At 45.4% G+C, this 24,400-nt stretch overlaps 1 protein-coding gene and 1 pseudogene across 8 annotated transcripts in view; both read left to right on the top strand.

Moving 5' to 3' along the window:
- Positions 1-24,400, top strand: part of Cacna1c (calcium voltage-gated channel subunit alpha1 C) — a 541,159-nt gene that overhangs the window by 277,591 nt on the left and 239,168 nt on the right. The window lies entirely within an intron of this gene.
- LOC118579469 overlaps positions 7,445-24,400 on the top strand; it is a 49,334-nt pseudogene continuing 32,378 nt past the window's right edge.

The raw sequence follows: 24,400 nt of genomic DNA, 5'->3' as shown, positions 1-24,400 counted from the left end.
ATTACCTTTGAAGACTTCCAGGAGAATCAGGGAGACTGATTGCAGAGACTAATTCCCAGGGACTACCTGGGACTACCTGCTTCCAACTTGGTACTGACTCCATCCAGTTATAGAGTGTCTCTTTTTGTTCTGAACACATCCTCGATCTGGTTGCCGGTTCTTAACCATGGTCCAGGATGTCTCTAGGTAGAATTCTAGAGTGTCTCTGAACTGGGATGGAAAGTGGCTAGATCAGTTCCTAGGTGATATTCCTCATGTGTTTTCTTTATGAATGGAGGAAATAAACTGCAGCATTAGCATTTCTATGATTTTGTTCACTGCTAGAAGCCATGATTATTTTTAAATCAGTTAAGTTGGGTGTAGATATCTCAAAAGTATAGTACTACTTTGAAATGTTGATAATCCATTCAATTTTAGTGTTAACTGCCTTAAGAAAGAAGCAGATGCATTCTTAGTTTATAAATATTTTGATAACTATAGTTCAATATAGTTTGTTTATATTGCAGTCCTTTATTCTATTTAAGTTGGTTCTATTTGCTTTCCTTTATTGCATTTTAAACATTATTCTGAGGAGGATCTACAGTGTTCCCACGGTGCTTTAAGGGATCCAGTCGCTCACCTGCCCACTTCAGTGCTGCTTGGGTCTGACTCACACAGGGGTAGTATTTGTGGCTCACATGGGTATCGGGGTGTGAACCAAGAGATGTAAGAGCCACTGCTGTGGGTGCTAAGAGTTTAGACAAGTCAACTACCATAAGAGGAAAGTCTTAATTTGTCAACTTCTGGAGCTGTTTTGCCCTGAGTACCCCTCTACCAGATCATTAAATAAGAAAATAACCCACAAGTGTGGACGGGAGCTTGAATTAGCACGGGACCTACTGACTCCAATAGCGCTCCTCAGAAATCTGGGGATCAGCTTATTCCTAGGGTTCTCTTTCAGCAGCTCCTTTGAGTTCTGTAGGAAGGGGCAGGGGATCATAATAGGAAGCCACGAACTCCAGGCCCCAGTAGGTGAGAGGAGTGGTTTGTCTTTGGGCTGGAATTCTGCATCCTAAAGTCAGCAACCCTGCATTTAACCAACTGCAGTGTCATGTGTGTTGTGTGGGTTAGCTTTCTCAGCATCGAATGGGGTGCGTTGCCTTTTAGGCATGCCTGGGTATCAACAGATGGAACTGTTGCTGGTGTCCCATGCAGACAGCCTCTGCAGTGGCTGGAAACTCAGGGAGAAGGAGCTTCACTGGCGGTGTGATAAATACCTGAGACAAGCAGCTGAGAAGAAGTGTGTTTCCACTGGTTTCAGAGCATGGGAGCACTTGGCTGTCCCTTCGTTGCTTCTTCTGGTGGGAGCATTTGGCAGAGGAGGCTTGTTCATCTAGTTGTGGCCAGGAGACAAAGAGATGGAACGGGGCTGGAGTTCCAGTTTTTCTTTCAGAGGCATGCTGCTAGTGACCTAATTCAGTGATGCCTACCTAGTCCCACCTGTCCAAGGTTCCACTGCCTCTCCACTGCCCCGCAAGCTGGGACCAAGTCTGCAGCACCCATGGACCTCCGGAGAATGTTGTAGATGCAGACGGTGGTAAATAGTGAGAGAAACAACGGAGGAAGCGTGGAGTCTTCAGGCGACAGTGAGTCCGCAGCCTGGAGTTTCCCTTCGGTCTGCTCCTGGCTGGCAAGATCAGCAGTGCAGAGCAACTCTCTGAGGGGTGGGAGGGCCCTGCCCTTCCGCCTTAGTTTCTAAACCAGAGTGTCTTGGTGTCTGGTTGAGTGAAGGGTCAGCTTTGACTCAGGGGTAAGTCATGCCAGTTATGAATAGAAGGGTCAAATTCCAGACATGGGGGAGGTGGAGCCAAGAACGCAACAGGGTAAATGGGGGCGGATTTCACTGCTTCTTCAGTGAAGCTAAAGTTCAGGATTACAATCACCCCCAGAAAGGGTTCCACTTCAGAGGCAGTCAAACTGAGAGGCCTCTTCCCATGACTTCTTAGGAAAACAGAGACCCAGACTTTGAAAACAGAAAGAAATAAAGCCAGTCACATGCCCTTTACCCCAGTGGCCTTCACAGAGCAACCAGACAGGACACACCAGTGGAGAACGGGCTAGGAGGAGGAAAAGGAGGGGCCAGGCCTGGATGTATTTGGCTTAGCTTTCTGCTTCAGTCACTGAGCAGAGCTGTTTAATGAACAGCTTTTCACCTCCCAGCCCCACCCCTTGCCAGAGGCCTGATGAGCAGGGAAGTCAGGATCCTTCAGAAGTGAGGCTCTCCAGCTGTAGACCTCCCAGCTACCTCTCTAGCACCATGTCTGCCTGCAAGTCACCATGTTGCACCATGATGGTAATGGACTAAACCTCCATGAAGGGACTTAGCAAAAATGGGTACAACTGCATGTCTCCCTAACCCCTGAAGCACTACCTTTGTCTTTAAACAAAAGCAGGTGGTTGTTCTCTGCAGTGCACAGCTGTTTTCTCACCCAGGTTCTCTCCTTTTGTATGCGTGCACGCCACCTCGTTATCAATATTTATGAGTATTTAAAGTTACCAGGCACAATAGACCATGCAGGAAGCATCACTCCTGCTTTCAAGTTTACATTCTAAACTTGGGATGGTCCAACACATTTAAAATGCCATTTTTTGTTTGGTGTTTTCTGTAAAGTACTGGGGAAATATCCGGCAATGTGTGGGCATTAGGTATAACTCAGCTCCATAGTTATTTAGAGATGAAGGGGAAGAATTTTAAAGGCGGACAGAGACAGATCGTTAGGGATGGCTGAAGTTTCCAGGGTGATAACACAATCTCATCCATGGAGAGATTGCAGCAGGAAAGAGGACAAGGGAAAGTTTGGGGGTGCAAGCAGAGGAAGCAGGTATCGTGAACACTGAGGGGAACCAGAAAGATCATGTGGTCTTTTCCCAAGAACACAGCCACCTAATAGGGATGGTTGGTGACAAGACAGGGGGCTAAAAGGGAATCATAAAGAAGTTCTTTAAAAACAAAAGAAACAGGAGTGGTCCAGAAGGACTGAGCTTAAGTTAGTGTCAACCAGCGTCAGAGGGGCCAGGGATTTCTGTGGACCAAAGTGTTAAGTGGAACATCATCTTTTGCCACTCTGTTTCCCTTCCACCAGCAAAAGTAATACAAAACTTCACTGCATTTTAGGGGGATGGTGAGAAGGGGGAATGTATGACATGGTTGAAAATGGTAGTTACGTTAGTGTCGTCTGTTGTTATGATACAATTTGCATTTAAACTCAGTAAAAACCCATTAGCTGCCAAGAGGGAATAAGGAATCAATTTCCAAGAATGTACAATTTCCTCTAGTGAAGTCTCAAAACCAAAGTGCTAATTTACATGAAAAGCTGTAAAGAAAGTAGTTGAAAAGTGCATTCATAAGAATTTTATTACACTTACATAAATTTAATACATGTGTTCTTAACAATTAGTGTTGGATTATTCATGAAAACTTAATAAAACATTAAACAAAATTAGCCATCATCTCACGTTATTGCCTTGATAAATATTTTCCACTTGTAATTTATGAAATAATTTTTCAATGGAATGTGGCATTCTAAGGTAAACATAGTATTTTATAAATCATACTGCTCCAAGACACTATTTGACAACTAAACAATTCAGCAACTTTTTTCTTTTATAAATTTTTACCTATTTTAACATTTTAAAAAATGCGTTCTTTGAGAAATTTCATACATGTATACAGTGTATTTTGATCACATTTACCCTTACCTCCCTCTCCTCCTCTCCTACGACCCTCCCAGGTCCCCCTCTGGACTTCATGTCCTTTTTCCACCCACTGATGGACGGACGGTTGGTGCCGCCTCTATGTGTACTGGTCTAAGTCATCCCCTGGAGGACGGAAGCCTACCAGGGGCCAGATCCATGAAGAAAACTGACTCCCTCCCCCAGCAGCCAGCAGCTGCCAATAGCTCCTCCCCTCCCCCATCCATGCTGGAATTTTGACTGGCTCGATCTTGTGCAAGTCTTATGCAGCAACAGCTGCTCTGAGTTCATGTGTGCAGTGGACATGTCATGTCCAGAAAACACTGTTTCATATCTGCTACATATTTTCATAGAACGTGCATGTTAGGTAAGTATAAAAAAAATCACAAAAGCAGAAAGAGCTAAAAGAACTCAAACACATGGGATTGATTTAATTTCCTTTTTACTGTTGTGTTTGATACATGAAATACTCAAGCAATTCATTCTTACCGCATCTTTACTTTTCTGTTTGTTCTCAGATTGTTTGAAATATTTAAATATATATAAAGCATGTAGGAAAAATAACACAAATAAATAGCAGGTAACTTTACAAACAATGGGATGTGCACTGTTTCTGCCTTGGTCCAGAGTAAAGGGGTCACAGCATTTTCTGAAGGATCATTTCTGCAGCAGTGGCCAAATGTGTGTACACTGAGATGTACTGTTCACAGAAACACAAGGTTCCAATGTGTGTCTGTGTGGGGTGCGCATCTGTACCACAGCCCTCTAGATGCTCCAAACCTTGAAGTATCTGCAGCAACTACACCTATGGCTGGAGCCAATTGGTCCTTTTATTACCTACTAGATCAAACAAAAATATAGACCCTTGTGCATACTGAAAATATTATGCCAGCTGCATGGAGGCACACTTCTTTAATGCAAGCACTAGGCGGCCTGGACAGATAGATCTCTGTGAGTTTCAGGCCAATCTAGTCTACATAGTAAGTTCCAGATCAGCCATGACTACACAGTAAGACCCTATTTCAAGAAAAAAAAGTGCCAAATATTTATAACTTGCATAAAAATTCCACACACTGAGACTGGGCAAGTTGGAAACATTAGCTCCCTAAATGTTAACTGGCTCCATTATCCTAATGTTAAGCATGAAAACCTCAGGAGACATACACAAATTTAAATAGAAGTAATGGAATCCATCATAAATCATTAAAAATTTGTCATAAATTGTAAACAAAAACTATGTGTAGGACAGCTCAGATGGCATTCTACTGTGTACATTCTAGAATGAACCAGACAAAAGGTAGGAGGCTGGTTAAGGTCTTGTTTCCCTGCTTCACCTCTGTGGGTATCCAACATTGACAGTCAAGTTACCTGTCAGTAACTGTGTTCCTCTCGGGCTGTCTTCAAATGACTCTTCACTTGATCTAGCAAGTTCTGTAGATGGAAGTTCCTCTCCCACCAGCCTGTTCCCAAATATCCAGTAGCCACTTCCCAGAGACTTAATATTAATTACAAACAGTTTGGCTTATGGCTCAGGCTTATTACTAACTAGCTCTTACACTTAAATTAACCCACAATTCTTATCTGTGTTTAGACACATGGTTTGGTGCCTTTTCTCAGTTAGACATTCTCATCCTGCTTCCTCTGTGTCTGGCTGGTGACTCCTGACTCTGCCCTTCCTCTTCCCAGAATTCTCCTAGTCTGGTTGCTTCGCCTATACTTCCTGCCTGGCTACTGGCCAATCAGCATTTTATTAAACCAATTTGAGTGACAAATCTTTACAGTGTACAAGAGCATTACCCCATAGCAAAGTTCAACAATGGCTACATCAAAATCTGCCTTTACAAGAGAGCAAGCTTTGTCTGCAGCATTCAGAGTCAGATGAAGAAACACTTCAGGGCCATGCCCACTCTGATGGGATGAGTTGAGTATCCTCTTGCTGTTCCCAAACTCCGTGGTATACTTGTTCCATCTGACCCACAGTCACTGTCTGCTCATCACCAGCAGAAACCTCAGGCAGCAATCTCTATTTTCTAATAGAAACACTGGGGATTGAGAACCTTTCCAGAGAGACAGTACATCATAGCCAAAAACCTCCACACTCAGTCTCAAGTTATTGTGTTCTTGAGCTATCTGTTCCTTTTTCTCAGTACCTTCTGTATTTTGCTCAGTACTTAAGATGGCACTCCAAAATGACCTTCGGCCTCCTACAACATTTTTCTATGTATTAGATACTAAGAATATAGACTGCTTCACAAGCTTGCATGTCATCCTTGCACAGGGCCATAGGTGTGTATCTGGGTCTTGTTCCAACTTTAGTGTGTGTGCTGCTGAACCAGACCCAGCTGGTTTTTGTTTTGTTTGTTGTGTTTTGTTTTCATGGGGCTCAGTTGTGCAGTTTTCCTTCTTTGAGCAGAGTGGAGGGTGAGAGAAGCTCCGGGAGGGTAAGCAGGATGGACTATCACCCTTGCCAACGGGAGCCACCAGAGGCCAGCACCCAGCGTTTCTGAGATCTCCAGATCTGAACACAGTCCGCTGCTAGGCTTAGCAAATCCCTTCAGTTTGGGGCATTTATTGCCAGAGTGATTACCCACACGGTATGTCTGTGTCCCATGAAGCTTTAATGAGTCGTGCTTCATCCCATTTGAGAAAGGGCTGAAAATGTTCAGTTTTAGAGTTTGGAAGCCAATTTCCTGTGCAAAGAAAGATGGAGAAACAGCTCCATCTTCAATGAGAGAAATTGCTTCTAACTTCTGAAAACACACACAAATGCAGTGTGGATTCCCAGGGCAAGGGAGCCTCCCCACCTGCAGCAGGGTGTGATGTGAGTCACAAAGGAAGTTAAGGAAGAGGAGGGGAGAGAAAAGAAATGAAAACAGAAACATCAGCAAGAACCAGGAAGAAGGAGACTCGAGGCTGAAAAAGGATCCAGGATCTGCTGAAGTGCCTCACTCTATGGCTGGGAAGGTAGCCTTCCCGCCTAGACTCCAAGCTGGCTGCCCACAGGAGGCAGGAGCAAAGCTGTCCTTGAGAGCCCCATCCTATTTCTTGCTCTCCCTCTTAGCGAACTTCATGGTTTCTTTCAGAAGGGGTGTTGGAGGATGCAGCCTTCAGAAACCACCTCCCTCAATCTCCTCAGTGGTCACCAGCAGAAAAAGCAATACCTACAGCCTGTCATTATCCAACAGTATATCTGTCTTTCCCTCACTTCTTCTCCACTCTTCCTGGAATGTCCAACTTAAGTCCTGGACTTCCTTTACCGGCATAACTACTACTGACCGGACTAGTCTCGCTGCCCCGTCAGTCAACCCAAGCGTCAGAGAAGCAAGGGGGGCGGTCACTCTGCTGAAGCATATGCTGGACAAGCTTGCTGCTGCGTAAGTCTTAGGTCTGTCGGCAACCTCAGCTGCCCCTTCTATGTCTATCCAACTTGGTAATGGGGCTTACACGTCAGTGGGCCTGGCCCGTGGTGCACATTTCAGTCACGTGGGGGATCTTTTAAAAATTACCATTGCCTGCGCCTAACCCCTGTTGATTGCACATAGTTACAGTGGGTTTGAGCTCACGGTGTGTAATATACACAGTGGAGCTAGCCCTGAATGGCCTGTGACAGCCAGTGATTAAAGTTTCAGAATTCATGCAAATGGGTTGTTAAATACAGCCATTGTTAAAATTAAATTATATAGCTTTCTTTTTGGCAGTGTACAGTGGCAAGATGGTGATGCAGATTTCCAGGAAGAGGGAACTGGTTGCTCATGGCATCTCCAAAGCTGACTGGATGAGTTTCTCACACAGAGGCTAGCTGAAGATGGCTACTCTGGAGGTGAGGTCTGGGGTACAATGATTGGGACAGAAATCATCATCTTAGGCACTAGCATACAGAATATTCTTGGTGAGATGGGTTGGTGGATCTAGGAACTTATTGAGGTAGTCCAGAAGTGTTTGTTTTCTCTGAGGACACAGTAGAGCCTGAAGCAACCACAAGAGGTCTGTGTGACTAGGCTGGCCTGCAGTACAGAGGGATTACTATGGTATGATGTGGGTTATCATGGAGAGTTCGGCCAAAGGCTAGAAGGTTGTTTATCTGGGAAACTCTAAGGACTGATGGCTAAATCCATGTAGATGGTCTGGTGAGCCATAGTAGAGACCCCATTTACTATTGTACTAATGCTGCATACACAGTGTCCTGCTCAGACAAGGTATGCCAGGAATCAGCCTGTGCCCTGGGACCCACATGGTAAGATTGGCCTTAAGAAACCCTTACCATACCATGTGAACATCATGGAAACCAAAGATGAGTTCCTGCCCACCACTCCCATTTCAGAACAGAAGTCAAAGCTGCCTGCCATGCCTCAGCCAGTCCCTATAGCAAAGCAAGTCTCCCTGGTAACTGTAGTTGGACTCGTTCATATACATGTTAATATGTAAAGACACTGAATAAAATTTTACACAAAGACATATAAATTATATAAATGTCTAATAAATAGTCTAATAAATGATATTAAAAACAAAGGTAATAATGTTCCGAAGTCACCATTCCCTAATCATTTTACTCTATTATGTATTGGCTGTGCCGTTAAGGTTATTTACATTGATTTGATTCTGTAGGGTGGGAATACTATAGTATGCTACTGTTGCACATCCCTCTGACTCGCCCTCAGTAACAGATCATTGGTAGCTTGAAGCTGACCATGGGAGAAATAGTCATACCATGGAAACTGGAAAATGCTACCCTAGTGAACATCTACACACATATGTGTGCCTTGCACACACACATACAGATGCACCTATAGCCCTCATGCATCAGCTACAGAATTGTCACACACACACACACACACACACACACACACACACACACACACACACCTGGCTGTGGGGATAGAGCCTGGCTTCTGCCTCCCTCCCTTATCTCTTGGAAACTCTGTGTCCCATCATCCTTCTACCCAGTGACCCACAACGACCTGTAGCAGCTCAGATGCATCATGTTACTCTTGTTAATGTATTTTTACTCCAGGACATGTGGATTCTTCTGTCTGGAACTCTCACTGCCCCCTTATTTGCATGATAAGCTCCTGCTAATCTTTCAACCTTAACCAAACAACCTAATCTGTGGGAGACTCTACCTACTGCTTCCTCCTCCTCCATGAAGGCTTCCAAAGTAGGCAAATCCTAAAGGTGGCTCCTAAGGCAGAGAGACAGGTTTAAAGGTTGTACCTGGAGGGTCCTGTTTGAGGGCCAGAGGAGACCAGCAACTTTAAGGATCTGAAATAAATAGAGGACAGCTTTTGGAAGGTAAGGACAGCTGGCCTAGAGAGTCAGTCAGGGGCCAGGACAAGAGGGTCTTGAAAGTCATCTGCAAAAGTCTGGTCTGTGTCCTCAGAGCAGTGAGACACCACCATGGTATAAATCAGATCTTATCAGAGCTTACCTAGAGCTGGACATGTTGGCATATACAATTAATCCTAGCACTTTGGAGCAAAAGGAAGCGGATCCCTGTGAGTTTGAGGGTAGCCTGGTCTACATAGTATGTTCCAGGCCATCCAGGTCATTACAACTTCAATTATAAGATGAATAAGTTCTAGAAAACAAATATATAGAATTGGCAACTATGGTTGATAAAAGCACATACTTGGAATTTTCCACAAATACCGTTTCTACCATACTCACAAAGGAAAAGCTACGTGAGTTGTGAATATGAGAAGTGGCTAGATTGTGACAACTGTTTCACAATGTATATGATATCAAATCATCAAGATACACACCTCTGTCACATGTGGATTAGACTTCCAAAAAGCTGGAGACTTGCAGAATCATGGAGCATGATGACTGGATTTGGTGCTGAAATTGAGGAAAGAATGAGGAACCCAGGAGAGTCAGGGAGAGCTGACTGGTTCATGGTTCATCTTTGGCTTTGTAGGTTGGCCATGTCTATGACACAACTGAGTGCAGCTGAGGGGTTCCAGTGCTCATCTTTGGGTTATCAGCTTGGCTGTATCTAAGACATCTACTGATGGTTTCATGGCTCATCTTTGGGTTAGTGAAGTTGGCCATGTCTATTACACAACCAAGTACAACACAATTTTGGTTGTAAACTCAGATGGGCAGGGTATTGTAGGGAAACATAGCCTCGTGACCCTCAGCTTCTGAGTGGTAACTGAAGCCACAGGAACAGCCACAGGTGCTCGTTGTCTGGAAAGAACAACTGGGGTATGAGGAGTTTGGACTTCCCAGGGCATCACATTTAATAAAAGCCAGTGTAGGAAGAAACCAACAAGATTGAGTGTGGAAAGAAGAAGGAAAGCAGGAATTATGGAGTTGTGGAAGCTCCAGGGACAATAGTATGAGATTAGGGAGCAATGAACAAACTCTCATGTTCTCGTGCAAAGCAGAGAAAGGAAGGTAAAGCCTTGGCTACTGTATCTGCAAACACAGTGGATCCAGGATGCAGGTATGCCAGGATGTATGCATGCTGATGGATACACACAGTGGAGGCCTGGTAATGCTGTTTCTGTGTGGGTAGGAAAGGGGCTTGTGGACACAATCATCCAGACTCCTTCCTAACTGGGAAGCAGAGGTGAGGGAGAAGAGTTTGGAGAGAGAGCAAAGGCTGTTTTCTACTTGGTTGTCTTCTTTGTTTTTTAATAGAAGAAGCCAACTGTCTAAATTTTGAGTAAAGAGGGAGATTGTTAGCTTGCCCTCCATGAATGAAGGAGAATGACCTTTTGAAATAATCAATGCCACATTTCATTTTCTAACTCCCTATGTTTGACCTCATAAACGTTTAGGATTGTCACAAATGTTTCCTGACTTTGCCTCATTTTGTTGACAAATGCTTCTGCCAACTGCTGGTTAGCTATCCACACTTTGGGCCTTTGTTTTTCTTTTCATTGACAAGTTTAAAAAAAAAAATCTTCCTATCACCAGCCTCTGGGAGGCAGTATATTATGAGTGTTCGTTCCTGCTCTGGCATCTCTGGCAATCAACCATCTTTCTCTTTAACTCTTATGGGCCTGAGTCATTCTGTTCCTTCTGTCTTTCCTGGGCAAGCTCCAATTTGTCTAGTTCTTTCTTCTATTTCTCATTTATCAGCATGAACAGAAAACTGTTTTTCAGTGTCTCCAGTTCCCAGGCTGAGGAAGTTAAAATGGCTGATTAAAAAAAAAAAAAAACATTCTCTAAAAAATACTTCTAAAAATCATAGACTCTTGGAAGCTCATGACTAGAGAAGAAGATGAAAGGTCATCTGACCCTTTCTGTACTTCCAAGCAGTTCTATTTTTAATCAATTTATCATCAATAGATCTTCTTTAAGACTTTTTCATAAAAGACTCCATGGACCCAAGCCCTATAACTAAGGCACCTATATAATTAGCACTTCACTGGGGATCTTGTAAGAATTAAGTGGAACACCAAGGACAGCTGATGTGTCGGGGACTATCCTGAGCTAGCTGGGGACTATCCCTAGCTAGCTACCTTACCGTTGATGGATGTGCTCGGTGACCCATAGAGCAGTCTCATTTTAGCTGGTGTTTGACATTTGGGGCTAGTAATTGAGCACTCCCCATGGATTAGGATTGCTCTACTTACTGAGACTAAAGATGAGTGAGATACATCCTTGTTTTACAAATTTGTTGAGGACGAAAAATAAAATTTCCATAATTAATTTGATAGGCTTTGTGGGAAAAAATGCATTGGAAACTTCTCTGAGAGTTTGCTTTCTGCTGCTGTGATAAGCAAATTGGAGAGGAACAGGTTTATTTGGCTAAAACTTCCAGGTAACAGCCCATCATTGAGGGAAGTCAGGGTAGGAGCTCAAACAGGAACCTCTAGGCAGAAACTGAAAGAGAGAACACAGAGGAGTGCTGCTTACTGGCTCTCTTCCAGGCTGGCTTTCAACTTCCTTTCTTATCCCACTCAGGCCCACCTGCCTAGCACAGGTACCTCCTGCAGTGGGCTGGACCCTCCACCACTAGTTAGCAATCAAGAAAATGCCCTACAAATATGCCCACAAGCCAATCTGATGGAGGAAAGCCTTCAATTGAGGTTCCCTCTTCTAGGTGTGTCAGCTTGACAACCAAGACTAGCACCATAGGAACAAAACAGAAGTGGCTGAATTGGAAGGACCCAAGAGCTGTGGAGGCTCCATGAAAGCAAGGCTTTAAAGAATGCTGTGGATTGGACGTATTCCCAGAGGCCTGCTGTCTGTGGTGTTCTTGAGAGGTGATAGGGGAACAAATGTGGAGTGACAGGACTTGGAGACCCAGGGTTGATCTTCTGAAAGCTTGTAACTTCATGGAAGGCTGTGAGCACCACAGATAGACAGAAGACCAAGTAGGTTCTCAGGAGGCCAAGAGTGGAGAGAGCAAGGGGAGGGTGCTCAGTTACACGGAGGTGGCCCGGAAGAGCCACAGGGTCTCAGACTGGGCAGTCACTTGGAGAACAGTTTAATAGGATTGAACAGGAGGCAAGACTAAAGGGTGGTCAGGTTGAGCGATAGGAAACATTGGGGTGTAGGTATCCTTCTCCAATATTTGAAGTTAAGCCAAAGGAGGAAATTAAAAGTAAGCATGAACTCAGATTAATAAGAATTTCTTTTTTCAAGTTAATGAAATTTGAAGAAAGTCCCTTTTACCATGAAAAAAAAATAGCCACTCTGAGTGCCAGCAAACAGAACATGCCCTTTTTACCATTACCAGTGTGTAGCTGGTTAAGTTCAAATTAATTAAAATTATGTACAAGTTAAAACTCAGTTCATCAGGTAGTACTAGCCACTGCCTGACAGGTGCTTGGTCGCCTTCTGGCCAGTGGCTACCAGATTGGGTAGACCCTTCATGGCCTTTGCTGAGCCACCTTGCATCGACTTCTCAACCAGAGGACATTTTTATCCGATTGGTTGAAGAACTGTGATCATCTTAAAGCCAGAATTCCCCAGATGCTGGCTTATAATGAGGTGTCCATGATCAAGGAAAAAGAGCCATGGAAATACACAAATTATTTCTGACTAATACAGTCTTTTTATAGTTACTACAGTAACTCTTTCCATTGGCTAATTAGGCTTTGTGTATTCATATAACTTAATTTCTGTTTTTTCTAAAGCTATGTGTTCATTAGGAAAAATTGGCAACTGAAGTTCAGTCTCATCAGGGGCCCTGCCAGCTAGCTTCCCAGCTGTCTGGACCCATTTAAGAAGGTCTTGTTATCGGTAGGAAGAAAAGTATCCAATTTCCCAGGACCTTGGGTGTATCCGTTTGTTGGCAGTAGATTTCTGAGAGACCACTTGTTGGCCAAGAGCATACTTTACATTCTTTCTATCCAGCTTTCCCAATCATTCCTCACTGGGAATTTGTCTTTGGGTGGTTTTATGTCTCCTAGAGATTTATGTTTTTAAAAGTGACAATCTTTTTTGCATTATTCTTTGTACATAGTATCTAGTGTTCACGGGAGTAGGCACTTGGGTACAATCTTCTACCTTCTGCTTGGGTGCCAGCCCTTACCTATGAGCACACTGGCTGAATGTCTTAGGGGTTGATTTTGTGGAAACATTCAGTATAGTGAGGCCACTGGGGGGAGTTTCTTAAGGGACATCTGGCCTTTGTTATATTACTTAGATTCCTAAGACAATCTACGTTTTTAAGAATCTGTATCATTGGTTAACCACTAGCTTCCAAAAGCACTTTGGTATTAGTGCAATGGAATACTTCCCACTTTTCAGGCACTGACCAATACCTAGCTCTCAGCCAAAGTTTACCCCAATAGATTCTTCCAAATTAACAGTTCATGCAATTCAGTGCCCCAAGTCATAGCCAGAAACTCAGACTGCAACTTCAGCTTCCATGGACACCTGGTCTTATTGGGAGCAGCAAGGCCCCCCAGACACTGCTGTGCCTGCCTGGCAGACAGTAGAAATCCAGCCTGGCTGAGGAAGCCTCTTTAAGTGAACACTGGCTGAGATGAGGAGGGACAAGCAGCATGAGGTGATTGCTAGCTCTAGCTATGGACAATGGGCCAGACTGGCCCCTCTGTGTCTCCTCTGGAGAAGGCTATGTACCCAGCAGTCAGCTTGTTTACAACTGCCCCTGTCCTGCTTATGTTTCTGCACTGTGGTCAACCAGCTGTATACTCTTAAGCAGGCTGTGAGTGGGAAGAGCTTTGGATTCTGGTAGCCCAGATTTCACCCCCACCCCTTACATGGTCCAGAGCAAACCATTGAACTTCTACAAGCCTGTTTCTGGTTTATATGAGGTGAGAGGAGATATTGTTTCTCAGGGTTGTTACAGAATTCAGTGGTGCATGTTAAATGCCTGAAACAGATGTTCTGATGGTAGTCAGTTCCCTCTTCTCTCATGTTTCAATCCTTTTGGGTACTGATTTTCTTGCCTACTAGGGCAGATGATTTAACATTCTGCTGTCCACAGCCCTTTGGAGAATGGCTGCATCTCTGAACTGACTGGGAAGGGAAACAGGAAGAGAGAAGCTACACAATTCTCTGAGAATTCAAGGGCCAGCAATTGGTGGTCCAGGTTCAAAAGTGAGGCCCTACAGGACAGTCTTAACATCTCCCTGCTCCTGATGAGGCTGCTCTTGTGTGAACACGGGTACCACCTCCCTTCTCATGGGAAAAACATGTTCTTGACCATGATAAATGCTGCATTATAATCTAAAGCCTATGTAAAAGTAATTGTGGCTAATAAAAAAAAAAAAGTCCTCTGTTCTTGATGCTTAGGGAAGAGGCAGGATGAATGGGAGATGTTCCAGGGAGACCTTTAAACTAGAAACCTTTGATCTGGAACTTACCAAAGCCTCCTGGTACCTGGAGAAAACAGCCACTTTCTTCCCTTGGCAACACTGCTGTTATCCCATTCACTGGCTGGGTAAATGGAAGAGTTTTCAATGCTGGGACACCTTGGCTTCTGGAGGGTTCTCCTCTGGAATCTGAGATGCCCAGTAGGGGATTGAACGGAACCCAGCAGAAAGGGCTGGAAAAGTGGAGAAGAACACAGGAAACAGTACCAGCCAGCCTGCCACTGGTGAGAAAGGGGTGTGTGCCCTCTGTAACTCGTCTGGGAGCCTTAGATCCCAGTGCAAGGCCAGCCTGCCAGTTTGCCACATTGCCAACTTGCCTCATTCTGTGCATTTTGCATTGTTTCTGTTTTCTTGAGATCCTAATGACATTTTCATGTGAAAAGTTCTGGGTTTATTGAGCTCAGTAAAGGGAAAAGGACTTTTTACTCACAAGCGTTGAAGGCAGCAGGAATCAGTATGCCCTTAATGGACAGAGGTTGGAGTTATAATGAAGGTGAGATTTTTCGAGGATAAGCTGTGTCTTTCACGTGACGTGAAACCTCCCCTATATTCCTCACAGGGAAGGGACCCCAGGGCACCTTCATGAGACCTATGATTTAGAAAAGGCAGGCAATGGGTAGGGTGCTGACTCCACTTTCTCCTCAGCATTTATATTACCACAGGCCTGAGCCCCAGTCCGCTCTGTTGCCCATATCTGCCTCCCACTGAGAACGTACAGTGTACTTGGCACACTTACCTCAATCTGGTGTTAGGATGCTCTGTCTTCAGAGACTGATTTGTCAAGGTCTATGATAAGTAGATCCGGGTGCTCAGTAGACCAGGGGGATCTGGCTTTATGGTAGACTGCTCTCCTGACGCTGAACTTCAACTGACAACTGAACCGGCTGGCCAGTTGAAGGTATGGTAATGACACCTTCTGTACAGTTGTGGCCTTTTGAGTCTAATGTCCTACTTGAAAACATAGGACCCTAGGTGAGAATGCTTTGGCCTAGTTAGGGCTACTCCTGGGGCTCTGTCTTTGTTGAACTGTATATGCCTCAGTGTCTGTGTTCCCAGTGTTCTGAGACTCAAAGTAACAGAAAGAGATGATGAGAAGCATTACCTTGGGAAATGCTGAAATACAGGCAGCCGAATTCTTCTTGCATGTATCACAACAAAGCTTCTGAGTCTGAAGATGTGGCTAGCTGTTCAACAAGAAGGAAGATTCTTTCCTCTCTTCCTGTGGTTTGGGAGCAGAAACCACATCCAGGGGAACCAGTGGTTTATACAGGACTGATGGGGTCTCTGGCCTGGGGAATGTTCTGGGCTTGGAGTCAGCTGAACGGTGGCTTACTTCCTGAGGTTCATGGGCCTCCAAGACACAGCTCCCAAAACCTAGAGCTCCCATGAGCTGGATGAGTTGTTATCACCAGGACTAGCCTTGTCACCACCTATTAAAATTTCTAGGGACCCAACCACCTCAGCCTCCTGCTGACCCAGAGCTCTGGCATGGACTGGGCCTCCCCGACTAGTTAATGTTTCATTAGTGGTTTTCTGAAGGCACGAGTCCAAGCTTAGCTGAATCGTTCCATTCAGACATACAGGAACACTTAATAAAAACAAAGTGTTGAAGGATCACCATCCCAGGAATCTGGTCCTTTAGAAATCCCAGCTGGAGGCCTGGGAAGACTGCTACAGGGTCTCAGCCCCCTTCTCGGTGGAGCACTTTTGTGTCACACAGCAGTCCAGCTTTGTGGCATTTCTATACTGGTGTGCTGGCTAGTTTTATGTCAGCTTGACACAGGTTGGAGTTACTTGAGATATATGGCAATACCTCAATTGAGAAAATGCCTCCATAAGATTGGACTGTAGGGAAACCTGTAAGGTATTTCCTTAATCAGTGATTGATGAGGGAGGGCCCAGCCCCATTGTGGGTGGGGCCACCTCTGGGCTGGTGGTCCTGGATTCTATAAGAAAGCAGGCTGAGCATCATGAGGAACAAAGCTGGTAAGCAGCTCAGAGCATCAGGTCTTGCCCTATTTGAGTTCCTGCCCTGACTTCCTTCAGTGATGAACAGTGCTGTGGAAGCATCAGCCAAATAAACTCTTTCCTCCCCTGCTCACTTTTGGCCATGGTGTTTTTCCATAGCAATAGTAACCCTAATTAGGAAATTAGCCTCTTTGAATATCTGATGCAAGCTTTGGACTTTCCCTAGAAAAACATAGCTATGCGTATACATGTAACTCTGGGCTTGAAACTGCAAGTCAGTCACAAGCTAACTTGTAGGGTTAGTTATAGATCTGGGCTGAGAACCCCATGCATGCTAGCTTCTTCCAGCATTAGACATGGAGATGTGGAATGTTACCACCAAGAACAACAAAAATAGGCTGTGATTTTCTGCTTCTTGGAGTTTATTTGCTGGGGTAGATCATGCTACTCACTGCACACTCAGTGGGTGTTTGTATGAGCTCAGTCATAGCAGGTCTACTCCAACCATAGGCACTCTATTGCAGCTGTGCAGAGACAAAGGCATTTAGAGTTTAGGGACGACTCAGCTTAGTTGCTGCAGGGCCCAGGAGTGATTTTGGACTAGGAGCATGCTAGAGAGGGGAACTCACAGACTTTGGAGGGGATAAATCTGAATTCTATTGCTCATTGTTATTGATCGATCCCCATAGCGCTTGGCCCGTCTAGAGTCTATAGCTCTGGATCCTGGAAATTCAGGTGTACAAAGTGTGTGGCATGAATACACTGAGCAGAGAGTGCTGTAGACGTAGGAGTTATGAACCACTGAGGGTGGAAACACACCACTGTGTGGGAGTAGAATCAGTGTTGGCAGGAGCTGTCCCACTGATTTCTGAACCCGAAATCCTGGGGCCCAGGATTGAGGAGGAGGGGGACCTTGGAAGGAAGGCAACATTAGAACATGTGCAGCAGGCCATGAGAACGGTGTGCCTTGTCCTGCGCGTATTGTAATGTGGCAGGGGAGGTGTTGAAGTCTGGGGGCCGAAAGAGGTAATGTGATGGTTACTCTTTTTTCTTTTTAACCTTTATTTACGCATGGCAGGAAGATATAGGGGATGTTCATGAGTGTACCATGAGGTCAGAGAACAGCTTTCAGGAAATGGTTCTCTCCTTCTGTCTTGTGGATTCTGAGTTATGAACTCATGTTCTCAGGCCTTTTGGAAAGTGTCTGTCCCTCTTTTGACACCCCACTGGCCCATGGTGGTTAGCCCTGATTTACAGTTGATTGGGTTGAGAATTCCCCAGGAGATCAGTACAGCATACCTCAGGGTTTGTCTAGGATGGTGTTTCCCGGGGTGGGATGATTGGCTCCTGAGAGTTCTGACCTAATTAAGGCCTAGTCTGTTGAAGGACTAGAACCTTGACTAAAGTAGCAGAGTGTTGGGACTTTGTGGGGTGGGGTCTAGAAGGGTCAATGAAGGTGTGTCTTTAGGAGCTACATCGTGCCCTAGTGCCTTCCTGTCTTTATTCCCCTTGGCTTCTGTCTTCTGTGGTGTGAGCTGCTGTATCACACTCTCCCCACCATGATAACCCCAAGACCCTAATTCTGTGAGCAAATAACTCTTCCTCCCTGACTGTCAGCTATTTGGTCACAGTGACACAGTCAGGCTGATATAATCGGTTCAGGAGGCCTCTTACCCCGGCCCCTTGTGACTGCTGTTCCTAATCTCCGTATCTCCCCAACAGATAAGGTAAACTCAGGATGGGCTGGAGGGATAATGAGGAAGAAGAGGGTTGTTTGGCCTCTTCAAAAGTAGGAAGAGAAGACTTTGCTTTTATGCTTTAAAATATTGATATATTATTTTAAAGTTATTGTTCCTTTTAAATGGCATTGCCAAGTAATAAAGCCTACTTAGAGCTGATGCCCACTTCATATATTGCCTCCCTAGGGAATCTGCAACCCCTTCTGTGAGTCCACACACCAAGAAAATTGTACTGTTTTACTTTATGCAGTTTTATAAAAGCAATAGTGTTTGTTTGTTTGTTTCATCATCTCTAAATATAAACTTAACTGACAAAGTTTTTCCAAACCCATGCTCTGCATTGAGGTTTGAGGAAGGAGTTCCTTTTTTTCCTAAGGAGTTACCTTATTTTTCTTATACAGAGTCAGATGAGAGTGTTGGGCCCCTGGAACTGAAGTTACAGATTGTGGTGACTTTGTATGGGTGCCGGGAACTGAACCCAAATCTTCCTCAAAAGCAGCAAGTATCCTTAACCCCTAAGACATCTCTACAATCCCATGCTTTTTTTTTTTTAAGTCCAGGTCTCATATGTAGTCCTGACTACCCTGGAATTAACTGTGTAGACCAGGCTGGCCTCAAACTCACAGAGATCTGCCTCATAGTTTAAAGGTATGTGCCACCATGCCCTACCTCTCAGTGCTGGGTAATGTGTTTCAGTTATTATAAAATCATTTGTTTTCTCTCTGTGGTCTCTTGGCTGTTCTTCCTCTTTTCAGTCCAAAGAAAATATTCTCTGTAGGGCAGGTTTGGTGGCCATGGACTCATATCTTAGAAATTTTTTCCTTCTCCTTCAACTATGGTGGGTAGTTTTAGTGGGTAAAGTAGCTAGTGTCTGTGGTCTCTTGGAACTGTGAGTGTGTTGCTCCAGGCTCTTCTGGCTGTTAACATTCCCATTGAGATGTCAGCTGTCATTCTGATGGGCTTGGCTTCATATGTGACTTTCTTCTCCTGCTTACTGTTTCATTTATAATATGACGTGTGGAGTTTCTTTTCTCGTCCTGTCTATTTGTGTTCTGTGCACTTCTTGTGTCTGTATGGGTGTGCCTTTCCTTAGTTTGGCGAAGTTTTCTCCCTTGAAGATCTGCTCTATGCCATTGGCTTGGACTTCTTCTTCTATGCTGTAATTCATAGATTTGATATTTCATGGTGTTCCAAAGTTCCTGAATGTGTGTGTGTTAATATATCATATTATTTGATTGTATAGTCTAATCCCTTTATCTTTACATCTTAACATCTATCTGCTACATGATCCGTTCCACCAGTAAGACTTTTCCCTGGGTTTTCTAATTGGGTTATTTAGTCTTTCAACTCCATCATTTCAGTTGAATTTTTGTTAGTATTTCCATATCTTTATTGAATTCTCAGTCTTCTCAAATCTTGGATTGTCTTCATTATGTCACTCAGCTATATATCTTTGTGTTTTCTTGCACTGCAATCGGGAGTTCATTCCTGTCCTTTTGAAGTTCACCCAGATATTTGTTCATGTTCTCTTTAAGCTCCTTGAGTTGCTTCATCATATTTATGATTGTTCTTTTAAATTTTGTGTCCTGAGGCTCACCTAGGTAATTTTTCTATAAGAAAATTCTTTGGGGAGGGACATATTCTCTGGGCCTCTCATATTGTTTTTATTTTTTCCATGGGAATTAGGTATATAGATTTACTTTATCAGTTGTGTGTCTGCCTATGTTGAATGGAAGATTGGTTCTATTTTTGCTGTTGCCCAAGCTTGGTTGATTTCAGAGCAAGTAGGAAGAGTTTATAAGGTCTGTCCTTCAAATGTTGCATGTTAGTTTTGATTGGAGAGACTGGGGTCCAACCTCCAACTGAGAAGGTACATGAATGTAGCTCCTAACTGGCTCTGGGTGTTGAAAAACAGCTTAAGGCAAGGGGATTATGATAAACTCAAGTGGAGAATACAAGTGTGACCCCTGGCTGGCCTTGGGCATGGAATTACAGCCTTGGGCAAGGGCCAGGGCAGACTTATAGAGAGAGGACACACTTGATTCTGCCTGCAGGGCCTCGGGCAGACTCAACCAAAAGAAGACATGGTCACCGACCAGACTCGTGGCTGTGCTCCGGTGCAGAGAGACAACACTGGGCGTGGGTTTTGGGCTACTCACCAAAACAGCAGGAACATGGGTGTCACTCCCAGTCCGGCTGGGAATAAGGGACTTTGTGGGAGGAGGAATCTGGGACAACTCACCCAGAAAACTCTTACAACTCCTGGCTGGGTCTCCAAGGTCTGGGGCAGACTCCCTGAGAGCTTTTTTTCACTTGTGGGACTCCTAGCTCCATCTAAGGCTGGGAGTGTCTTAAAGACTCTATCCAACCCCTCCATCATCTGTAGGTGCTGCTTGGCTCCAGGATCTGTTAAGGGACAGAATCTGGAAATAAAAGAAACAGACGAGAAGCAGGCTGCAGGTGAAAATGTCTTGGGGAAATGAGAGGGCTCACCACTTCTGCTGTACAGAGCAGGATTGTTATGAATAATCCTGAACATGTTATCCTGGCACCCAGAGGGAGGCCAGTCATATCACCTTGAAAACCGATTAGACTAGGGATGAAGTGCACTTGGCCTGGCCCTGACAGGCACTGGAGTGGGAAGCTGGGAGCGCCTACAGCTGTGCAGGGGAAGGTGCCTTTGCCCAGGAGTGACTGCTTTTCTAAACACAGAAGTCCTGCTGCTTTCCCAGGTAGAGCCAGGCCTGCGCTGTGGCTCTGAGGCTGTTTGAGGATTGGACAGCTCCTTCTTAGAGTCTGAGGTGCCACTCTTGGCCATACTTGAGTCCATCACTTAACTTTTCTGACCTTCACTTTGACTAAGGAGGGAATGAAAGATTGGAGGGTTCTGATCCAGGAACTGTTGGGAACACAAGGGAGATAGGTGAGCAAGTGCTCTGAGAAGGAAAGTGGAGCCCTTGCCAGGAGCTGACAGACTGCTGCAGAGTGTTCTAGAAGGACTTCTTACCCTACCTGACTGAATTCCTTCCACGTTACTGAGGGCAAGTAAGAGCCAGAGGTAGATCAGGGACTACCCAGCCTCAAATGCACCATGGTTTCTCTACAGGACCCCCCACCCCAGGTCCCACTCTGTGCCTCCCTGACTTCTCCTTATCACTCGGCCAGGAATTCCATTCAACTCAGCTATAGCTCAGAAACAAGCACAGGGGATGGAGAGAACAGATGAGTCTAGGGAGCCAAGAAGTGTCCGAGATGCCACTGTATCAGTAAGTGACGGAGATGCTGTCTCAGGGTCCAGGCTGCTGTCACTGTCACAGACCTGAGAGGACAGCAGCTTCTGTGTCTTCAGATCCTTCCTCCACAGCATCCTCTGTTTCGCCCAAGAACTGCTATGCAGCATCCTCGTCTCCTTAATTACTCAGAATAGGCTGTTCTTTGCTAACTGAGCCCTAGCTTGCCTGTCTCCTGGCTGTTTGGATTTAATGCCGGCATCTGTTTTTATGCACCAGGGGTTCAGTTCCCCACTTAGTCAGGGATTTAAGAGATTTAGATAGTCTTGTAGCAGTCACAGCCCATTAGAAACAAAACAACAAAACACCCTCCCTGAAGGTGACTGTCAGGGCTGAGGTGGGGGAAGGGTCCTGAGTCTGCTTGGAATCTTTTTACCCAGGAGAGAACTGAGGTTAAACCATTTGACCACAGAGCCCAAGTGTAGCTTTGCTTAGCCCCAGGAAAAAAAAAAAGCCATTTCTTTGTGTTCAGTCACCATTCTCCTACGGTCCAGGCTAACTCCCGTTTGCAGCTCTGAGAACAGCAAAGCAAGCCACCAAACTCATATGGCACCTCTGTCACGTGATTAGACGCGTGGGGACTGGGTTTGAGGGTGGCTCCACCACTCACTGTATCTTCTGTTTGATTTGGCCTGGCCGAGTGTCGGGTCCTCATCTGGAACCCAGTAACCATCACAGGGCTGCTATGAAACTGAACAGCATGGCGCACATACGTGCTTGGCCAAGCGGTGTAGTCTCTAACCACCTGGACTAGTCTGTGTTCTCCCACTCTGCACACCACAGCACTCTGTTCATTCCATGATCTCTTCCCTCTGTGTGTCTGCTCTTCCCCTCCATCACTGACCTAATGTCAGTGCCCAGGCTGGGCCTCTCATGACTGCCACAGTAGTGACCCTTCACTCAGGATACAAGGCCAAATTTGCATCCCACATAACCCATCTTAAAAAGCAAATTTTAACTTCTGGAGCCTCACTTCCCACTTCGGTGAAGTGGGCCTAATGCTCTCCACCTCATGGTGCTGAGGTGGGGGATAGAGTGGCCATGCAAAGGCCAGGCCTCTAACTCATCCTCTATAAGACAGTTTTAAGCACCTTCTTGGCACCTGGTGAGAGCATTCCAACCTTGGTGGTAGACCTCCTGATTAGCAGAGGGCAAAGGTGCAGTACGTGTACTTGTTACTCTGGGGTTGGTTAAGATCCCAAGTTCAGGGCCATACCAACCAGTCAGTGAGGGGGTAGGTCAGATGGTCTCCTCTGTGAGCTAACCAACAAACTGTGGTAAAGAAAGTAAGGCCAAGGGTCCAGCAGATGGGAGAAGAGAGCACCAGAAATCACCAGACAGGAGATCAAAGTACACTGAGACTTAGGGACAGGAAGGCACCCCATGTCCCTGGGCAGGTGGGTCCGTGTGATAGGAAAACACAGCCCTGGGAGCTAGACAGTGAACCTTGGCCACTTCCCTTCCCTTGCTCTGTTGTGTCTCCATAGCTAGTTGGTGTGTGTGTGTGTGTGTGTGTGTGTGTGTGTGTGTGTGTGTGTGTGTGTGTGTTTCCCATTCCTGGAAAGGGTGTAATGCTCGTTGAATTAATGTTTACAAACAAGTATCAACCAATGGCTCTGACATGTGATCACTCTGAATCTTTGCTAAATAAAACCGCTCCAGGCTTTTCAGGTGAAACCTCTCCTGTTGCTGGCACTTGGAAGGATGATAAGAAGCGAAAATAGAGTGCTGTGTGCTGTGTGGCTGGCAGCGAGTATCAGTTTGAAGGGGCAACTCTGTGCGCTTCCACAGGTTGATGTGGCTGGTGCAGGAGCTGCTAGAGGTGGTAGCTTGGAGTGGTATTTAGGGAAAGCTACAGATTGAGTGACTATGGAAAGTAAAGGGCAGGAGATCTCAGGTCTCTCTCTGTCACTTGCTACTGTGTGAGCCTAGGCAAGACATTCACCCTCTCTGGTTTCTACAAGGTGAGAATTGTACTGCTGCCTTGCTGACGTCCCAAGTGAAATGCATTTCTAGACGTTAAGGTGCCGGTGGAGACAGGCAGCAGTATACCAGCAGGGACTTCACTCACCAGCAGCAAGGTGTGCTTAGCTTTCTTGTTCTTTTGCTGGGAGCCAGCCTGGAGCATCTTAGCGCCAGCAGAGACCTCCTCAGCCTGGCCTCCCAGTCTCCTGTCACAGGAAGGCTTAGTACTGTAGCCACCAGAACGTCTCTGTCTCTTTGAGGTTATTCTTGGGGGAGAGTCATGATTTAGGTCATTGTCAGTGATAAGACCTTATGAACAATAGGTTCATTAGTTGCCTCCCCCATGTGAGCCTGTGCAAAAGAGCAAGGCTTTCTTTGGGTTTTGGTTTTGTTTTGAGGTGAAGTTACAAAAATTCAGCCACATCCTGAGAGAACTTAGAATGTCATTATGTGGAAGGGAAGGGGCAGTCAGGTGTTATGAGTAGCAGCTCAGAGAGATATAGGCCTGAGATAAAGGCCTAGAGGGCCAAGGACAAGCTACAGACTCCCCAGGATTCCCCAAGGTCAGCTCTTCCTCCAAAGTGAAGGCAGAGCAGGTCCAGCTCTGAAGACCCAGGCTGCATTGGTTTCTGACCGTAGTCTTTGCCTGATGGCTAACTAGTCCTGTGCCATTGCATGGGCGAGCTATGGGTGGAGGCGGAGCGGTGCTGAGTGTGCATGTAGTTTCTAGAAACAAGACTGGAGTATACAACCCCCACCCTGCCGGGGCCTCTCCGCCTCTGAGGCTCAAGGTCTGGGCTGCCTTCCCGAGACTGCTTTTTCTTCTCTGGCTTTTCCCTCTTTAATTAAACTTTCTTGATGAGGTGACAGCTTTCATCGTTCCTGGCAGCTGCTGAGAGACAAGATA

Source organism: Onychomys torridus, chromosome 3 (assembly GCF_903995425.1).
Source record: "Onychomys torridus chromosome 3, mOncTor1.1, whole genome shotgun sequence".
Classification (NCBI taxonomy): domain Eukaryota; kingdom Metazoa; phylum Chordata; class Mammalia; order Rodentia; family Cricetidae; genus Onychomys; species Onychomys torridus.
This window is presented reverse-complemented; position numbering and strand designations above follow the sequence as displayed.